The 5,077-nt window shown below is 31.9% G+C and overlaps 1 long non-coding RNA gene across 6 annotated transcripts; it reads left to right on the top strand.

The window, feature by feature from the left end:
* Window positions 1-1,026: 1,026 nt before the first annotated feature.
* Window positions 1,027-4,409, top strand: LOC143625233 (uncharacterized). 6 transcript variants are annotated; one of them, XR_013152240.1, is made up of 7 exons: window positions 1,035-1,108; window positions 2,484-2,550; window positions 2,636-2,940; window positions 3,029-3,131; window positions 3,583-3,663; window positions 3,728-3,819; window positions 4,239-4,409. It is a non-coding gene; the product is annotated as an uncharacterized LOC143625233 (long non-coding RNA). The 6 variants fall into 6 exon arrangements; XR_013152238.1 differs by having other exon boundaries at window positions 1,041-1,152; XR_013152237.1 differs by having other exon boundaries at window positions 1,027-1,152; window positions 2,484-2,940.
* Window positions 4,410-5,077: the final 668 nt, after the last annotated feature.

The following is a 5,077-nucleotide window of genomic DNA, read 5'->3' as shown; positions in this document are numbered from 1 at the left end:
CGATAATTACTATGGTAGCCATGTGGATATTATTATTATTATTATTATTATTAATAAGAATATGTCGCACATAAAATTAACTTTTATATCAAGAATACTAGAAAAAACATAATACCGTAAAACTTCTATAAATTAATAATATTGGGATCGGAATATTTTATAAATTCAACGGGATATTACTATATCGATAAATTAATATATTATAAATTTGAAGAGTTTATTAATATTCGTGAGCAACTCACAAATTAATGTATCGACCTTCAAAATTTCTACGTCCGTTCACTTTACCTGTATGAATAAAACAGAAACAAATTCAAAAGAAAATTCCTATGTATATTCACACATTAATGAACTACTCAAACTCAATGTACATACATCTAGATTGAACAATATAAAATATCTAATAGTAAATTTTAAAATCACATTAACTATAGCTTCTAAACTAAAAGGTGTTAAAAAAATCAACGATGATCAATCAACAACGAAAACTATTATGCGAGTATAAGAGAGATCACCAAGGATACACTCAACAAGATTTGGTGCGTTGGGTTGACAAAACTTTCGATTTAAAAGTTAGACAATCCTAGAATTTTGAAATATTTTAGTAATTATTAATTTATAATTTACATTGGAATTTAAAAAAATATATATTATTTTACTATTTTATCAATTGGGGTCCAATTTTGTACTGGTCCCAAGTTCGGACCAAACAAATTATAATTTTCATCGATGTTATTAATTTATCGAGTATTAAATTATAGAGGTTTTATAATAAATATACACTACTAGAAAAGTGGCTATTGCTACCAAAATTTTGCAACCGAAATAAACGGTCGCAAAATTTGCAACCAAAAAGAGAAGGATCGCGATATCACCGACCGAAGTCAACGCGGTTGCAAAACCGCCTTCCAGACAAGATGCGGTGGCAAATTCAGCAACCAAAGCAAATCGGTCGCAACATTTGCGACTGTCACTGTGGTCACAAAATAAATAAAAATAAAATTAAAATTTGCGACTGTCACTGATTGTGCAATGGCGGAAATGCGGCGGCGTTCGTGAAGTCAAAGTTTGCGGAAGCGTCAGTGCTTGGATTGTTGCTCGGACTTTGGTACTTGTTTAACATCTATTGAATTAAATGTCTATAACAAGCAGGTTAGTTCTGCTATTCGTTAGCTAGCTTTCAGTTTCTATTGTATGATATGATACGTTCATTTATGCTTATATTATACATGTGCATGTATATGTATGCGTGGCATGTATGTTAAGTAATATATATGCTTGATTTGAAACCCTAGCTGTAACAATTGTAGATACTTGTGAGAATTTATCGAATTAGGTTCAGAATAAGGTTCGTGTTAGAGGAGACTGTCATAATTGTTCTAATTTCTATTAATTCATCTGTTAATCAATGTTTTATAGGCTTTTAGTGTTGTATTTGTGTAAAATCTGCCATATCTTTTTAATTTCATTCTTCATGTATTTGCTAATCAAAGTTTTATGTGTTTGCTGATCAAATTTTTACATGCATTTAGTGTTGGATTTGTGTAAAGTCTATGATTTAAGTATACAGTAAGTTAACATCTGTTTCATATTAGGTAATCCATTGGTAAGTTCTCTACAACTTGAAAAGTCTAGTATGTCTTGAAAAGTCTAGTAGGCTTTTATGATGAAGATGTCATGTAGATGATGTATAAAATGTCACTAATTTTGAATGCATGTTGGAATACGTTGTCAAAATGTGGATTGAATGAAGTGCTTATAAACATAAACTAGAGATTAGTAGAATATGCCTACAAGGTGTTTGATGAAATGTCTAAGTGAATCACGTCTTATTTGTTGTTTGAAAGTTATTGCTTTAAAGTTGCTTTAAAAGATCCTACATTCCCCTTAATGTGTCTTATACGTTTCAATTATTTAATTTGGGTTTAAACCATGAAAACGGAGCTGCAAAAATAATGTTTTGGTACGAAAGTGGTAATAACTATCATGCTGAATTTTCAGCTTTTGTCCAGATTTTGGGCTGTTTTCAGAAAATCATATAAAATCAACTGAGTGTCCGATTAAGGTGATTCCTTTTGGGTTAGAAACCTTGGCGAGTCTAGTTTCTCCAGAATTTTAAAACAAAAACCAATATGATAATTTAGTGGGTCAAATCAGTCAGTAAAACCAGCTGCCCAGAATATAGCGGCACATCGGTCAGTGTCAAATGTTTGTATACATTTGGGTTAAGTTTGGTATAATGGAATCTAATGGTTTATTATACCTATTGAAGCGTGTTCGAGAATTAAAACTATTCAAATATGCATATATAAAAGTTTATACAAAACGGTTCAACTGAGTCAATATACGAATGTATATCGAGTATGACTAAATCTTGTTGAGAAATGTTCATGTGAAGTTGTTTTTGGTAGGATATTGATGTTGGTATTCAGGGTTGCATATTTTGTATCCTAATAATTACATGTTGGTTTCAAACAAGCTAGGTATGCTAAAGCTTGGAAGTTAACGAGGAAAGTTGGTGAAGAAGTAATCAAGTTCCTATAGGCAAATGTAAGTTAACTTACACGACCTTTAAGTTGTTTTAAATCTAATTCTCTGGATGGTTAATACTTGTGTTCGTGTTCAAACAAGCTAGGTATGCTTCCGCGTTGTTTTATATTAATAAATTGTTTAAAGTTAGAGTGTTACAATCAAAGATGGCATCTCTCGGTGGAGCAAAATTGGTTCTTTCTCTTACTAATACTTAGTTATGTAACGGGTCGGGTTTTATAATTACTAGGTGTAAGGGCAAAATATCATATAACGGGTCAAGTCGTAAGGTTACTTTAAATCTATAAGATGTGACAGATATATACGTACAGTGTTGTTCATATGGATAAATTAGTTAAAGATATGATGAGCTGGAAGAGATTTTATCTTAGTGCTCGCTTGCAAAAGCCCGTATGTTTTCTTGTATAACTGTTGAAGCCAACTGCATGTTACGATGCCATTATTATTTAATGTTTTACTTTTTTTGTTTGTATTTCAGGTGCGATAAATGAAGACAATTAGGAAATAACAAATACGAGTTTAATTAATTTCAGGGCTGCTTCATCTGCTGCACTTATGCTTTTGCATCAAAGTTTACTGAGGTGTTACTTTCTCTCTCGTTATTAAATTTAGCTGATATAGTAACTTATATTTAAATTAAATATTATTGTTAGGCGTGTCTGAGTTTGTTTCTACCGTATATAGTTGCCTACTAAATATGGTATAAAATTATATCGCGAAGCGTACTCAAGCTCACCATGTGAAGCTGCCAGACATTAGCTCGTTTAAACTATGCTTATTCAACCTTTTAGCATCGATTAAGAAGAGATAGTTGATGACATAATTGCATAATATAAACAAAATAAGCTCGTTTAAATTATGCTTATTCAACCTTTTTGCCTAGACTTGAGCTACTAGTCATAAATATTTAACACCTTAATTCTTTGTTTGTTGTGATTTTCTATATAATTTTAGTTTCCTTGTGTTGGTTCTGAAAACTATTTATGCAACGTTTGGAAGTAAGAGATGCTAATATCCTCTGTTTTACTTCAGACTTTAGAGTATGGTTCAGATGTATTCATCAAATACTACAGTCAATTTGCCCGTCTATTTATGGGCTGGCACTTGTTGAAGGTACTTTAATTTTAGTTTCAATATTCAATCATTTTATCTCACTTTAGTTACTGTTGGTGATTAGGTTATGTAATGTTTTTTATACAAGGCTCATGCGACGTTAATTAATATTTGTAGCTGGAATCAAATTGGCATTTTCTGGAAGCATCATTAAAGGTAATCTTGATGTCAATCATTTACTAATTGGCGTTTAGAACTTAGAACTTGGATCAACTTTTGTGTTTTGTTATCTAATGGGTCAAAAGTTTTAGCATAAGTTAAAAAAGGATATCAACATGTCAAACGTGTTAAAACATTGTCCAAGTCATATCTAATGCATGAAACCTCTTGAATAGTTTAAATCATGTATTCTAAAAATTTAGTATTATTATTGAAACATTATTTATTCGGGCTAGGCTTGTAATGAACTGAACGAACACGAACATAGCATGTTCATGTTCGCTCGTTTAACTTTAAACGAACAAACAATCGAAAACAAACAACTGAAGGAACAAAAGTTTATTATTTATGTTTGTTCGTTAAGTAGGATATGGTTATATATTTGTATAAAGTATTAATAATTGTTTGTTGAGCAGGCCACGAGGAACAGAAGAAGACATTTTCAGAGATATATTCAGGATTGTATTCATGAATGCGACGAGATAGCGTGTATAGCTCGAATATCATTTTTTATATTTGTTTATAGAACTCGAATAAAATTTTGTATTGATCATCTTTGATAGAAATTAATAGTTTTATTCGTGTTTGCATCTATAATTATATTTTACATTTTAATACTTATTTGCAAAAAATTGTTACTGCATTGTGTCAAAAATATAGTCAGATGCAGGTTGGTCGCAAAAAGGAGTGGTTGTTGGAAGATATGCGACCGGTCGGAACATTTGCGACCGCAACACCGGTCAGAACCTTTTGCGACCGCAACACCGGTCAGTACCTTTTTGCGACCGCAGCCGGTCGAAACATTTGCGACCGCAACACCAGTCGGTACATTTGCGACTGTTACTTGGTCGCAAATGCAACAGCGGTCGCAACAGAGCAACAGCGGTCGCAACAGAGCAACAACGACCAGCGTTTTTCCGACTACACTTTCAGTTGCAAAACGGACGCAACAAGGCAATTGCAACCGTTTTCCGACCGAAAAGGCCATTGCAAATGCTTAGTTTTCTAGTAGTGATATACTTTTAAATTTGGATCTTAATTATACAGGTTCTACAATAAATACGTACTTCTACAACAAATATGCTAACTTTGTTAGTTATGTTCTTTGAGTTGAAGTGATATTACCGTAATACCTCTAGTTAAAAAAAGAAATACAAACTAAATTAGCTGGTTCCCACATTAAATATTAATATTAAAATATTTAATACAATAAATTGTATTTTAGCAGAATAAAATGTATTTTAGCGTAATACAA

This window comes from Bidens hawaiensis, unplaced genomic scaffold (assembly GCF_021521415.1).
Source record: "Bidens hawaiensis isolate Kalapana, Puna unplaced genomic scaffold, B.hawaiensis_p1.1 tig00004021_1, whole genome shotgun sequence".
In the NCBI taxonomy this organism is placed as follows: domain Eukaryota; kingdom Viridiplantae; phylum Streptophyta; class Magnoliopsida; order Asterales; family Asteraceae; genus Bidens; species Bidens hawaiensis.
The sequence above is the reverse complement of the archived record's forward strand: the minus strand, read 5'-3'. Positions and strand labels throughout refer to the sequence as shown.